Genomic DNA, 16,552 nt, shown 5'->3' on the forward strand with positions numbered 1-16,552 from the left:
TGTGACAGAGCGCGAGCGAGGAGGGTGTGTGTGTGTGGTTTTTTGTGGGGGGGGATCTGGGTGATAAGTTGTGGTGTGAGCCACTTCATAGCTGGCTGTATGACATAGGTGCTTTATTGGACGTTTGTGTGCGATTTATTTCAGCGTTAAGTGCTTATGGGAGCAGCAGTGGCACACCCAGTGAGAGCATCTAGGCAGTGCCCAACCTATTTTTCACCTGTCACTCCACTTGTTTGATTGTGTGTAGCATTACCTTTGCTGCACAGTTTGGAGTGACGGGTTTAAAGCTGACATGCCTCGCCTTTATAATGAGAGTATTGAGCTGTATGTAAAGTATTGTTAAAAAAAGTAAAAGATTTTTTTTTTCAAAATACTGGAGGAAAAGCAAATATATATCTTATGGTATAACAAAACTGTACATTGAATACAGATGGGCCATCCAGAAGAACCATAAAAGCCATTATGTATTAAAGCTTGAGATTCCATGCAATACACAAAACAACCCTCAAAGTCTGCTCTTCAGTTATACTCCAGCACAAATATCCCTTTTGCTGTGATTTTAAAGAAAAACTGTGAGACGTAGGGAGTTGCGCAGCCCAGGGGGTTGTGGAAAATTAGTGCGTTTTGGTGAACATTATCTGCGCCATCTTGCCTCTTCCCTGATGCCACACTTTTGTCGTGCGCGCCCGCCATTTTAAGATGCCCCGATCAGAACAAACCCTTTTGCATGCCGCTGGCCCCTGACATAGCCCTTTGCCTTCGCTAAGCCCGCACGCTGACCACCCCCTGCTTGCACCTGCCTTGAGTCATAAACCCCTCTCCGGCGCTGCTCTGCCCCAGGCCCTCATCCTGTTCCCAGCGCGACGCCTCCCTGCTTTCCTTTCATGATCTCCGGCCCTTAGATGCAAACCCCTTTTTCCCCGTGTGCCCGTTTTGTCCTCCCCGTTCCCAAGCCGACACCCAGCTCTGCCGATACCATCCTTGCCCCTCCCCGTACAATAGAAAGCTTCCCCCATCAAAGAATCCCCGGGTTGATCAAAGCCCCCACCCCATGAGATCCGATCAAACTCCCCACATTCCGTGAATCGGCGGATTATCCAGCTGCGCGATGCTCATCACCTGTTGTGACTAGGGTGGGGACTTCGACTGTAAATGTGTGTGGGAACGGGCCCAAAGGGGAGTTCCGAGAATGTCTTTTCCATACATCAAAGCTTTAAACATGTATGTGTAATCTGCAATAAAGTCATAAATGTGGGTATAAGAGGCCAGGCCTCAGAAATACAGTTAGAGCACCTCAGAACGATACCTTCTGTCCGTTTCGTTGTGTTCTCCTCCGGAGAGAATAAAAAACCTTGTTTCCTGCTTTCCAGTCTCCAGCGCCTGCCTCTTCATTGATTTAAATAACTAGAGGGTCACAGAGGCAATACCGCCGGGCAAATATCGATTGTCCCCGACCCGATTGAACTTTTTTTACAATTGGCGCCCAACGTGGGGCCCATCAGCGACTCGTGGATCCAGTGGGAGAGGTCCCGACGACAGAGTGAACGACTGCAACGATCGGGAGAGCTCTTGCCCAATAGACCCTCGTCTGGCAGCCGATCATCCGAACTTCACTAGTTCCGAACAGACCTCTCTCGAGTGATCTACGGTCCTGACTGGGAACCATCAGGAGTGCCGTGAGAAATAAGAGAAAAAGAGGACGATCGGGCGCTGGATTCGGAAGACAAGAAACTGTCCACATGGTCCGGGTAAGGTCGTGTTGCCACGACAAGTTGCAAAAAAAAAAATTTGTTTTGATTGCTTGATTGTTCAAAATACTAGTATTGCTCTGATTATTTTTATTTGGAGATTCACTGTCTGCAAACGGAGAAACAACAGGCTCTCTCTCCCTTTGCAAGCAGTGGAGGATAGGTAGGGTAGCAGCCGTGCTTGTTCTTTTTTCTCCCCCACTCAATAATTGCTTGAAACTGAACTGTTGTTCACAAAACTATTGTTTCCTGGAGATTCCCTGTCTGCAAGCAGGGAAGAGACCACCCTTTTTGCAGATAGTGAAAAGGGTAGGTAACGCAGATCTTTGCGGACCTACTCATTCTCCCCATTGTTATTTATTGGTCGTTTGGTTTTATATATTTTTTTTTGATCCATGAGGTATTCACTACCTGCAAACAACGTAGAATAGAAATATTCTGTCTAGTCTTTGCACCTAGTGATAAGATAGGCAGTGCTGACTTTTTAGTCCCTCGTTACGAGCCGTCATGTCTGTCTTCTCCCCACTGATAAATAGCCTGTTTAGCCCGGACCGGGTGTTAGAGGTGGACCATATAGCTCCACTTGAAGGCACCCCTAATAAGGACATGTTCATAAACTATGGGTTAGTCACCATAGCTTATAATAAATTATGGCACAGGTATACCGAAGATAGCCAAGACAAACAGTGGCCACTGGCAGGATCCTTTGACCTTGATAAAATAGAAACGTTAGAAATAGCCTTTCGAAATAATAAGACGACGCCAATTATGCTCGACAGTCTCGGCATGTGGCGCAGAGAGGCTACGAAACGACAGAGAAAAGACGAGGATAAACCAAGTAGGGAAATATACCGACAGGACAACCCCAGGACACCGCTACCCACAACTTATCCCCTGACACTATGCAAAGGACGACCAGACTTAGGGTCAGACCAATGCGCTTTTTGTAGGTATGTCGGACACTGGAAAGCCCAATGCCCGACTCTACTGAGCGTGAGTAAAGGCAAAGGGCCGACAAGAACGACAGACCGACAGTACGAGAAAAGGCGCGAGACAGAGAAGAACCCGACTTACATAGACAGACCAGACAGAACCACCGCGTTTGATTATGCCCGATGGCACAGATTTCGCCAGGAAAATCTCAGCGGCATGATCAAGTTCTCCTAGGTCGGGCAATGTCAAGACGGGAACCCAGCCTCGTTTAAAATTCACAGACGGAAAGAGATAATTATGACCAATAACTGTTTTTATATTTGTCTTGGGTCTTTGTATGTCGTACTTGTACTGTCCCCCGTCTGAGTTTGTGTGTATGTAATGTACAAATTTGCGTCATCCCTCCACACGTGTTTCCGTGTTACTCGACCTCTGTTAGCAGAAACCTAGCATCAAAGCAACCTGGAAAGAAAGAAATGGTAAAACAAAATCCGTAGACCATTAATAAACTTGAACTTTTAATTTAACACAACAAACAAGGAATAATAACGATAAACTGTAGAAAATGAAAGTCAAACAGAACATTCGCCCCCCCCCCATTCTGGAACCTTCCAAAGTAGGGCAGGGTTACGGCTACGCCCAACCAACGGCAACCCATATAAGGCGAGCCCCGCCGCCAACTCTTGGTCAGGAAATCTTAACGTATGGGGGAGCCGGAGGAGAGGCAGGAGCCCGCAGCCTGGGCATTTGCAGGTAGTCCCGCCACATGTCTCCTTGGCCGGCCGCAACGGGCCTGGAAAGACTAAGGTAGTCCCGCCACATGTCCAAGAGGAGAACAAGGCACCTCTTCCTTTTCTCTTCCGTCACAGCCGCAGCAGTCCTGGACGGCGGGATGTCCTGCACGTACCTCCACAACAATTTGTCCAAGTTGGGCTGGGAGGGAGAGGCGACGCGGACGAGCCTCTCCCACCTCCACCGGTAGGAGGTTTCCCAGCCCCCAGCCCGACGCCGAACATCCCCAGTCAGGCGATGGTGCCCATACTTCCACAGCACCGAACACACCATGGTGGTACCCCAGTACTTGCGCAGCACCGAACGTACAATGGTGGCACCCCAGTATTTGCGCAGCACCGAACGTACAATGGTGGCGCTTGGGGAACACCGGATGTGGAGAGGCCTTCATGCGGGGCGATGAAAAGGAGCGGCATGGAGTGCACCGGGAGAAGGAGACGATGTGAACGAGTCTCCCTCGCCCCCCAGGTGGGGGCATCACAGCTGCACCCCAGCTGAACGTCCCGCTCTCACAAAACAGGGACCTCTTCCTTTCACTCCGAAGGGTCTCTTCCATTCTTGCAAACTCGACGAGAGTGGCCCCTGTAGGGCCTCAAAATGGCGTCTGGATCCGCTGGAAGGCGGGCCCCGGCCACTAGAGTAACTTTGGCCAGCCATACAACTCGAACATTTGTCCCATGGAGCACGAGCCCCCATCTCCGACAGCATCTCCGCAGCCTTGAAGATCATACAAAGGTCCCCGGCGGAACCTTCGGCCTTTGCAGGTTTCCGGTAAGGGACGGCTGCCTTGATCGCCAACGAAACAAACATGACATTGCCACACCTTCTGTTAGCGTGAATTCTAGAACTGCCGAAAAGGACTCTGGTCCAAACTGCCAGTAATGGAAACATTTCCCCCTGATGCTGCTTCCGGACTGTGCCGGCCCCGCCCAAAATGGCGCTGGTATCGATCGGAACTTACGAACACCTCGTGGTGTTCCTTCGCACTAATATAAACTTGATGTTCTGAGATTTTATATGATCCTTTGTACACTTGGCTAGAAAAGACGAAGAGAACTCACTCGACGAATAGTGTGAAAAGATCCCCGTTACAAATGTTGATTACGAATGTACAATGTATTATATTTTTATAACTGATGTAAACCTCATTTACGATGCACACGTACGGTATGCATATAGGAAATCTGATTACAACTGTTATGATTATGTTTCTAAATTATGAAAATATATGCCCCCGAACCCCCAGCCAATTAATAGACGTTTTAGTCTCTTACAAATGAATGAGTAAAACTTTCCGATGTTTTTATTGTTGCAAACGACACCCCCCACTGTACGCACTTTAGCCATTGCCACGACCGACCAAATACGACCACACCCTCCTAATCCATATGCTGAAATGAATTTGCAAAATAAAGTCTTTGAAACTATGGACGGGTATTGCATGCTTTATTTTAAAACAATATGGGATGGGTAGGAAAGTTCTTTTTCTGTGCACCCTACTCTGCTCTCTCTTTAAGGTTAAAGGAAGATGGTTGCCCAGCCCTGGAGGACGGATCGGATCGACAACACGACACTCCGTCTTAAAAGTACGCGACTGACTCATGAACTCTCGCGTAGAGGAAGACCGTGACTTCCAAGGATGGGTAAAACGAATGGTGTAAATGAGGGAATGTAAAAGGAGGGTGAAATGAAATAATGTAAATATTGTAAAGTACAACGTTCCAAAGTAGCAGGGACCCAAGAACCGAAGAACTTTAGAACGCCACGGCGTTGAAAGAGGTTTAAGGATCCCGATAGTGAGATATATCCTTTGACTAGATACCTCGCACTAGGCACCTCTGGTTTCCTTTTTATGTTTCCCCGCACACGCCCTACATGAACACACTACCCCCCCCCTCGACTCCGAAAACTATATCCCCGGGGACCCTGCCCCAAGGAGGAAAGACGAGTAAGAGGTAAGTAAAGGACTTATGAATCCATGTATTTGAATGCGCGCGAATGCTGTCTCCCCCACCCCCCCCCCCCTTTTTTCCTCCCTCTGCAGGTTACATCAGAGATTACAGCCAAGGTGTGGCGAAGATCTGAGACCTTGCCATGTCTAAATACACGAAACGGACTAGCGCCGCAGGGTGGTGTCTAAGCACGCCTGCAAACTACTCACGTATCGAACAAACCCGAAAAATTAGCACAACCTGATAAAAAGTGATCACCCTTAAACCAGACCGGGCGAATGAACCCATGTCACGTATGATGCGAAACTGTGAGGGAATGTGTGTGTGTGTGACTGAGGCGTTGACCCAACTGGTCAAAGGACCGAGAATGCGAGAAAGTGCGACAAAGTGGTACCTCCTTTTTTCTTCTTTCCTTTTCTCAAAGCACGTCCCCTCTACCCTGTCTAATGCTCAAACTGCATGATTACAAGATTCTAACGCGGACTCGTGAATACCCTTTACTGTGTAATGCACTAAATAGCCTTTCTTGAATGCACTGCCGCCCTCTCTGTTGCACGTGTACTATTTAGCCTGCCGTTGCACTCTCTCTCTCTCTCTCTCTCTCTCTCTCTCTCTCTCTCTCTCTCCCTCTCTCTCTCTCTCTCTCTCTCACTCTCTCTCTCTCTCTCTCTCTCTCTATTTTTGCACTACCACTCTTCCGAGTGGTTAGCCCCGAAATTGGCAGATTGCCACCCCTAGCACACCACCTAATTGGCTTCAAATACCGTCAGTATTTGCACAAACGCTTGTCTTTAATACAATCACCCTGAGGCCGCGTCATTACCTCTCCTTTTCCGCTAGAAGTCAATGAACCCAGGTTGGGCCGTAAGGGAAAGGACAGGTAAGACGACAGAGGTTCCCTAATCTGGCCCGAAATAAGGGAACTACATGTCAACGGCTCCTATAGTATAAAACAAGGACCTCAGAATACGCGACCCTCCCCTCCCCGAATCGTCGCAATACCCAAACCAGAAAAACGATCACCCCCGTTACCTCCCCTGTCTATGTCCCTGGTTGTTTCCCATAAAACCCCTGTCCTTCCTAGTTAAGTAACCGGGCTGTAAAAGGTTACGTAGGACCCAGAATGATGTTTTACAAGGTTAACAGACTAGACCAAGGTAAAGAAATCATCAAAATGAACCCCGCAGTAGTTGAAAAACAGGATGCACCGATAGAAAGGAAATGTTTAGCCATGTTCGTCTCTCAGCAAAATACCTGTGTAGTACCATGTTGACGACTCACTGTACCCTTTTGTAAATGTGAAACTCTAGAGAACGGCATATCTTTGCCAGATTTGTCTCCCGAAGGTGGGTTACCATCAGATGAACTGTCATGCCTGTAATAAATGATTATGAAGGAAAGTCATAGTAAATCCAACAGGTCCGCCACCGGTCATTCATATGCCAGTTGTGAACGTTAAATATAACGGACATTTTCATTCTTTGCCTGGAGCTGGGAGAGAAATAGACTTTTTGATTATCTTCATCTGCAAATTTTCTAAAGACTGTCTTTTCAAACTTGTTTAAGGGTACTGCTGTTGGAGGAGAGAAGGACCGGATGTGGGAGCACGAGGCCCGACTGCAGACTAAGGGACACCTGCGACATTAGCCAAGGCGAGACCACGACTGAAAGGAGCTGCAGGACGAGGCACTGTTTTCGACAGCATGAAAAGAAAGGGTCGACCTGATGCCCCTGCTCGACGTCCAGTGCCTTTCGACAAGTCCCCGCTCTCTGAATTCCGTCGCACGCCCGCCCATTTGAAGTCTCTCGTTCCCCTAGTTTGTTCCCAATTTGGCATTGCTCCATCCGCCTTTTTCCTCTGACCTACCCTATGGACTGTTTTGAACGCTCTTCTTCCATCGGAACTTTCTGACAATCACCTCAAAGGACACAGGGCGAAAAGGACCTTTCCGACCAGAAACGCGAGGAAAGGGTCGTGCCCTGCAACGCAGAACTTAGAACAGAGCTGGACTTGTAGCTCCACCGCCGGTGCTCAACAGCGCCAACGAAAGACCACAAAGAACAATGAGAACTCATAAAACTTCGAACATTCGACATCCTCAACCACCGTTTTGCTACGCCTCATTTCTCTCCCAGCCGCCATTGTATTGATCCTGCTCCAATCCGAATCTGAAACATGTATTAACCTGCCAGTTCACGTTATGATATGTACTTGCTGCTCGCCGTTTTTGTATTTCATTCCTATGACTTTCCTGCTTTATCAAATAGGTGCACCTCCTAAAAAAAAAAAACTAGAAACCACAAAATGTATTGTTTACAACTCTTTTCCATCTAGGGTTCCTACCGTTTTCTTTCTCATGCTCACCACAGTAGAACCGAATAGAAAATGAACCAGCAAGATGTCTTGAATATGTTAAAGGGAGGACTGTGGAAAATTAGTGCGTTTTGGTGAACATTATCTGCGCCATCTTGCCTCTTCCCTGATGCCACACTTTTGTCGTGCGCGCCCGCCATTTTAAGATGCCCCGATCAGAACAAACCCTTTTGCATGCCGCTGGCCCCTGACATAGCCCTTTGCCTTCGCTAAGCCCGCACGCTGACCACCCCCTGCTTGCACCTGCCTTGAGTCATAAACCCCTCTCCGGCGCTGCTCTGCCCCAGGCCCTCATCCTGTTCCCAGCGCGACGCCTCCCTGCTTTCCTTTCATGATCTCCGGCCCTTAGATGCAAACCCCTTTTTCCCCGTGTGCCCGTTTTGTCCTCCCCGTTCCCAAGCCGACACCCAGCTCTGCCGATACCATCCTTGCCCCTCCCCGTACAATAGAAAGCTTCCCCCATCAAAGAATCCCCGGGTTGATCAAAGCCCCCACCCCATGAGATCCGATCAAACTCCCCACATTCCGTGAATCGGCGGATTATCCAGCTGCGCGATGCTCATCACCTGTTGTGACTAGGGTGGGGACTTCGACTGTAAATGTGTGTGGGAACGGGCCCAAAGGGGAGTTCCGAGAATGTCTTTTCCATACATCAAAGCTTTAAACATGTATGTGTAATCTGCAATAAAGTCATAAATGTGGGTATAAGAGGCCAGGCCTCAGAAATACAGTTAGAGCACCTCAGAACGATACCTTCTGTCCGTTTCGTTGTGTTCTCCTCCGGAGAGAATAAAAAACCTTGTTTCCTGCTTTCCAGTCTCCAGCGCCTGCCTCTTCATTGATTTAAATAACTAGAGGGTCACAGAGGCAATACCGCCGGGCAAATATCGATTGTCCCCGACCCGATTGAACTTTTTTTACAGGGTGAGTCGACTTGAGGGGTGAAGCAGCACACAACAGAGAGAGCTAGACAAATACATGCACTATTACTGAGTGCAGAATACAAAAATAAAACGTAGTTCCTTAAATGTGAGCAGTAGAAGGGCAGAATAAGTCAAACAAAAGGATTGTATAGAGGCTATGCTCCAGGGGAGGGACAAACACAGGAAGAGAAAAGCAAACCATAATATAAGAAGCAAGCAAGTGAGAGTGACAATAAAGACAACCAATTGCTTACCTACTGCAGTTATATCTTAATATGAGTAATACAGAAAAAGTGCCTTTACACGAGGAATTGGTTACTGTAGCAGTGTTAGCGTTACTGCGCGAGTAATACAGTAATAATGCTTGAACATTAGTGAGTAACCATTCCACAAATACATTAGTATGACGGGTTGGATTCTCCAAAAATGCCTTCTCATAAAGGAGTGAGCACTGCAGTGGAGAGTATAATATGCATAACGCACTGCAGGAAGGTGCGCACTGAGGTGCAGAGTAGAATATGCATAACGCATTGCAGCAATGCTCGCACTGCAGTGGAGAGTATAATATGCATAAGGCACTGCAGGAAGGTGCGCACTGCAATGCAGAGTATAATATGCATAACGCATTGCAGCAATGCGCGAACTGCAGTGGAGAGTATAATATGCATAACGCACTGCAGCAATGTGCGCACTGCAGTGCAGAGTATAATATGCATAGTGCGCTGCAGGAAGGCGCGCACTGCAGTGCAGAGTATAATATGCATAACGCATTGCAGCAATTCGCGCACTGCACTGGAGAGTATAATATGCATAACGCACTACAGCAATGTGCGCACTGCAGTGCAGAGTATAACATGCATAACGCACTGCAGCAATGCGCGCACTGCAGTGCAGAGTATAATATGCATAACGCACTGCAGCAATGCGCGCACTGCAGTGCAGAGTATAACATGCATAATGCACTGGAGGAAGGCGCGCACTGCAGTGCAGAGTATAATATGCATAACGCACTGCAGCAATGCGCGCAGTGCAGTGGCGAGTATAATATGCATAATGCACTGCAGGAATGTGTACACTGCACTGATCGATGTATGCCTGAAGGGACACTACATTTATGTTTTAATATGCCATGTCCATTTAAACATACCAGACAGAGTTCAAGCAAACACGTGGAGACATTCGTAACACAATAAATACGCGCGCCGACACCCGGAGGGGTCAATAGTTCAGAGGGCACGTTCGGAGGTCGGCTAGGCCCGTTAAGATGAAACCCTGCAGTGCAGGATTTATTGACCAGATGAGAGGCTGCATTGACTGGGGTGAGGAAGGTGCCAGATGTCTGCACGACTCCTCCTCGGGCCTGAACGTGAAAATAAAATCAATTCAAATTGCATCGCGCTTTTCTTCTCCGCGTCGGATGAGGCAGTCATTCATCCGCCTTATCAGATCTTGCTCCAAGCTCTGCCGCGGAAAGGTGCCCTGCCAGGTCTGGTTTAATACGTCCTCCAGACTAAACAATGGCCCTTGGCATTGCTTGCCTCACTTCCTGTTTGCATTTCTCCTAATTATGTCAATGCTGGTCTCGAGAGATAAGGCCGCTCAGCTTCTACCTACTGAGAAATACAACCGAGTCCTCACCTCACGATGCATGCAACGAGATGTGTTACAGTGGCTAGATTGTCATCTGCGGAGGCAGAAAACCTGATTCTAAACTCTCATTGTGTGATCCTGGCCTGGCACGGGCATTCTATTTCCCCTACTGCACCCCAAACTCAACGTTTTCTTAAATTGGAAAGAGGAAGAGTGGAAATACTATTTTTAAGTGGTAAGTTATGGTAGACCGCCTGGGCGACCACCTGTCCATATTTTTCAGAGACTGTCCCGCATTTCTGGGCAGTCACAGTACCTGTTAATGTTTAGGCATTTTTCCACCCACGTAGACAAACAGCTCTTCTCACAAGGCTTGGAAAGGTATTACACCCCCTGCCATCTTGAGAGGAATTTATTTATTTATTTATTTATTTATGCGATTTTATATAGCGCGAACTTTACCCGAAGGTGTCAGAGCGCTTTACATAGGACCCAGTTTCAAACATAAGGACTGACGGTACAAAAAGAATTTGCAAATTGTTGACTTACATAAGAACCAGTTGAAAACATACGGATTGAGGATTACATGCGTTATAGAAAGATTTAGGATTACATACGTTATAAAGAGGTACAAACAGAAAAAATTGCAAATGTACAAGAGATAAAATCACACAGGGAGGAGGTACAAATGGATAAAATCTAGGCATATACTAGTGATATCTCTATCTACTTAGGGAGGGGATACACATGGATATACTCTAAGAGTCACATAGGAATGGTAGAAAGCACAACAGACTCCTGCATAAACTAGTGATTAGAGTTATCTCTATATACATAGGGAAGGGGTAAGACTGGATATACTCTAAAAGTCACATAGGAAGGGTAGAGAGCAACGCGGACTACTACATATTCTAGTGATTAGAGCTATCTCTATATACATAGAGAAGGGATATACATGGATATATTCTAACAGACACATAGGCGACTAGTCGTTAGAGTTATCTCAATATACATAGGGAGGGGATACACATGGATATACTCTAAAAGTCACATAGGAGACTAGTCATTAGAGTTATCTCTATATACATAGGGAGGGATATGACTGGATATACTCTAAGGGTCACATAGGAATGGTAGAGAGTACAAAGGTCTACTGCATATACTAGTGATTGGAGTTATCCCTATATACATAGGGAGGGGAAAAGAATGGATATACTCTAAGAGTCTACTGCATTTACTAGTGATTAGAGTTATTTCAATAAATCACAGAGCAGAGTTCCAAAAGTGTGGATGCAGTCACAGTACAAAGGGAGGGTGGGAGGGATGCAAGGGTAAGGAGAGAAGGGAAAGCAGAAAAGGGAGAAAACATTTGAGGATCATCCACGGGGATAAGGGGTTGAAGGGCGACAGAATGGAAGGAGGGCTAGAGTCCAGAAAAAAACTGTCCGAAAACAGCAGCAAGGTGTCGGCCAGGACAGAACAAGAAGTCAAGAAGTCCAGGAGAGAAGGTGGGAGTCCAGGTGGAAGATGAAGCTGGAGGCCAGCCGCAGGCGCGTCGCCATCTTGGAGAGCTTGCGGTCAGCTGGCTCGGTGGGGGTGAGCTTGCGCCAGGTGGTGAAGGCCATGTTAACGCCGTTGGTGCGATATGTTAGCGGGAGGCTCCGCTAGGAATCAGCGAGCAGCCAGCGACTCTACCTCCCGGGTTGTTGTCGTCGGGTGGGCACCTCACAATAAGGCACTGCAAATGTCCGGTAGATCGTAGATGCAGAGGTAGATGCAGGCGAGGGTCACCGCCAAGGATCCTTGAGGAGGGCTCACCCCCTCAGGTATGAGACACAGAGAGAGCTTGCGGGGTCGCCTATGGGAGAGGCAGTAAGCGCTGGGGCCAGATGGTCAAGTAGAGGCGCCGACCGATAGTTGCATGTCACACCCGCCGCCATTTTAAGGTCAGGCAGGCGTGGGAAGGCAGATTGTGACGCGGGCCGCCCCCGGTGTCTTGCCGCTACAGAGGCCCCCCGAGACTATCCTCAACTAGAGGCAGCCCCTGCGTCCCTCAAATTTCGCCCGTCAAGCGTACCTCCCACTGAGGGTTGAAGTCATCGGCGCTCTCATCAGGGCTCCGGCCGCCATTTTGCCCGCGGCTGTCCTCTCCTCGCGTCTCCTCGCAAATCCAGCCGCTTCAGCGGCACCAGGGGCGATCGGAGCAGCCCCGCAGGTTCCGCTTCCGAGGCGTGCCGAAAACAGCCCCCAGGCCACTGGGGAACCGCCAAACCAAGCTCCCGAGCAGCGCTGGAGCCGGGAGCCGAGACGGATCACGACCGCCCGGCTCCGGCTCCGCCCCCAGCTGTTCTTTAGGGAAGTGGTCTGCTGTGAAACCAGGAGGCCCGCGTTTTAATCTTCGTCTGTTAATTTGACCAAATTGTGTAACCCTCGGAAAGTGTCTTACTAAATGCCTTAACACCTCGTCCCTCGGTTTCCTTACCTACCATAATTAAGAGTACCTAAGAACTAAACGCTGTATTATCTACGGCGAATTGGGGAATGGCGGCCTATAGAAAAAAATAGCTGTTAATATTAAAGCATTATTGTAAAACACTGGACACAGAAGTAATCCCGTGAAGAAAGCGTCGGTGGCGTCAAATAAAAATAAACATTCACGAGGGGACAATCTGCGGAATATATTTATGTCAATTAAGATTGTCTTTTTCCTCCAGTCAAATGTAATTATTTCGAAAGGGCTTTGCCCGTTTCGCAGTTTTTATATAGCACAAACTTGTCCCACAGGCGCTTTACATGAGCACAGGTTAAGTTACACAAGATCAGATCCCTGTTTTTTTTATTGTCTCAGAGAGATTAAGGGGCATATTATCAAGGGGGTTTATCTCCGCTTTTTTGGCTTTAAAAGCCAAGAAAGCGGAGATAAAATTATCTCCCTATTACCTAGCTGTCGCTAACACCAGTTAGCGACAGCTAGTAGGAGATAGCGGCCATCTTGGGCCCCACTTTGCATGTCAGTGATATTTATCACTAATGACATGCAAAGTGGGCGTGCCAAGATGTTAGCGACTGGAAACAGTCGCTAACATCGCTATCTCCTATTACCAACTTCTGGAGATATTCGCGCTGAGCGCGAATATCTCCAAAAGCTAACACCTGCCCTGAGCAGTTCTTAGCCATGTTATCCAATGGGAGGTGGATAACATGGCTAAGAGCATTAGCTCGGTAATGCATGAATATCGCTGACTTTTCAGCGATATTCATGCATTGCGGCAGTTTTTTATCGCATTTGCGATAAACCTTGGTTATACCAAGGTTTATCTGCGATAAAAATCGCGGCAGCTCAGCGGTAAAATTTTGTCTCTAACCAAGCAATAGCGATAATTATCGCTATTGCTTGGTAATATGCCCCTAAGTGCCCAGAATCAGAGAATGATGAGTCATCGCCGGGATTCGAACCTGCACCGCAGCTCTAACCATTGCACAGTTCCATCCCTTAAGGCCTCTCACTAGAAACTTAATGAATCGAATCCCTGGGCCGATCCTCCTATTTTCATTGTGGCTGTTACATGCACGTGACATCCGTCTACCGTTTCTATCCACGGCCATGTTTGTTTCTCCGACTGCCCCTCCAATCCCTCGTCTCATCTGTACAACTATTCTCTGAATGACTGAGCAGAACCCTTCTACTCCGAGACTAACCCACACTAAAGATTATGGGGTGCAGTCTTGGAAACCCGAATTCTAATGCCAGCGTTCACACTTGACCAAACTGTGTGATAATAATCAGTCAATCAGTCAAAAAGGTCTTTCTTTCGATTTACATCATAAAAGACATACAATACATACACAGCATAATACATCAACAAGTTCATAATAATCCATAAAATCGATAAATACTGTACATACTAAAAACCAAGGATTTAAAAAGATATTAAATATTTAGATCAAAGACACACAACTGAATCCATATAAATTACTCAATCTTGCTAAAACCCCAACTGCATCATATACAATAGTGTAGTGATGTTTTAAGAGCTCAGGTTCCGAGTTCGTATCAACCGGGCCCAGCTGACAAATTTAGATACACCTATGACAATATATTTTGAGGTGTCAGTTTTCAAAATTCTACTAGCAGTAATTACAGATCTAGTTCCCAGTGAGCAACATACCAGCCTTAGCCAAACACGTCTGGGTAATGAATACATTGGACAGCAGAATAGAAAGTGGTCAATAGATTCTACCACCTTCACACAAAAGGGACATTTGTCGCTGCTAAGTGGATTCCAGGAGCTCGTTAACCCGCGAAGAGGGAGAGAGCCCACTCTTAGCTGGTGAAACAATTTTCGATCTAGTGGCTTTGTTATAAAATCCCTATAATCTTCGTAACTGGGAGCATCCTTGATAACGAGGAATAGTGATGTCATAGAATTACCCAACTCGGTTGCTAATCTCTTTTCCTTGATCCTTCCCCAATACATATCCTTAAAAGCCTTCTTTGAGGGAAAAACAGCAGTAACAGGGTTGGTCCATAACGACCCCAGCCCCATATCCATCAGAAATGCTTTAATTGCGGATAACCAGGGAACCCTAGATGAGCCCCGTAACCCTTTTATCTCCAGGAGGGCCTCAGCATACATGGACAGTTCCGGTGTAGTCCACAGACGCCGCCAAAACGCCAGAGGTCTATACCGTGCCATGAGAGAGCGCAAATCGAGAAAAAATTAGAAGTGCACCATATTTACAAGCACGTTGCATTAGTTTAGTAAAGAAAATACATAAGAGTGCTTAATTAAAATAGAATGCATATATCAGTGTGAAAAGCTAATGTAGAAGAGTGTAGAGATGTTAGAATGATGTTGAAATCCCATGTTATGTGGCTGTTGTAGAGGAGAATGTAATACTGATAAACGTAGAAATGTGTAGGCCACATGGCAGTTCACAGAGAATGAAAGGTGGTGTTATACTTTCACATGATATGGTTTTTAATGTTGTTGTAATTCAAAGTATTATTGATCATAGAACTGAAATATATGTTTTATAGAAGTGTTTCATATAACCATTGTGTGTAATGAGTTAGAATACTGTTTAGACTAAGAAATTAAAGGTTTACAGAGTGCACAGGCCCGTTTCATGTAATTCTAATAGGCCTGAATAGATAAGGTCATTTCTTTTGATCTGCATGTGTTAGTTAGAGGAATGTTATGTTAAGCATAAATTACTGAGCCTGCTCGAAGGTTTACGACTTAGAAGATACGGTGGAGGCCGGAATTTGGGGCCCACTGTACAAGTGTCTGATTGCAGGTGCGAGGAGGTTCCAATCAAGAGAGTGATGAATAGAGTTTTGTTCAGGGAGCCAGGCACAGGCCTGGAGGAGGCTTCAGGAATTTCCTGGGGGGTACCGTCCTGCCGGAGAAGAGCCTGAGAAGCAAGGTCAACGCTAACGATGGGCCCAGAGGAGTATCAGCATGGAAAATGCCAGAACCGACACCACGTGAGGGGCGTCTCTAAAGGGCGTTTCTATTGTAAATGTGATTTTTGTATTAGGGACAGCACCCCTGGGTGGAGTGGGTGCAGATGGTCTGAGGAACCTAAGAGAGCGGATGGGTAGGCAGATAGGATAACTGCGAGACACCGATTTACAACGAAGACTAAGGGAAGTGAGTGGTCTTCTTTGGAAGTCACCACGGCTGACACCTTTTTAGGTTAAGATTTTACTAAGTAGGGATGTCACTTAGTCTAGTGTAGGGACAGTCTAATCTGGATTTTCTTCCTTTCTGTAAATGACTCATAAGCTACAGCTTGAGTCTATTCTTGCAACTCTGATGATTTTCGAATTGGTTTTGGTGATATTCTTCTGCCGACTAAGAGCGTTTAGAAAATGTATGTTTGTATTGATACCAGTATATCTTTTGAACCTTATTTTGAGATGTTTGTATCTCCAGTTAACTTTGGCTTTATAATAAACTTTTAAAACTTATTCGTAGTACGTGGTTCTTTAGAGTGGTGTAAGTCCTTAACTGATTGACCTAGTAGTGGATTGCCTTTTACTCTATTACAGGTATCAACGGTTTAGTCGACCTGAGTTGGGATCTAGACCTATAGAAATAGATCAGAAATCCCGCCGTAACAGTTGGTAGCAGACAAGGATGGTTACCTTCTAGAGGAAGGTGATCTAGACTAGGTTAAGATTACCCCAAGGTCCCTAGAGATCGAGAGATGAGCAGCGGAAGAATCGCCTGC

The sequence above is a fragment of the Lissotriton helveticus genome, chromosome 5_1 (genome assembly GCF_964261635.1).
Source record: "Lissotriton helveticus chromosome 5_1, aLisHel1.1, whole genome shotgun sequence".
In the NCBI taxonomy this organism is placed as follows: Eukaryota; Metazoa; Chordata; class Amphibia; order Caudata; family Salamandridae; genus Lissotriton; species Lissotriton helveticus.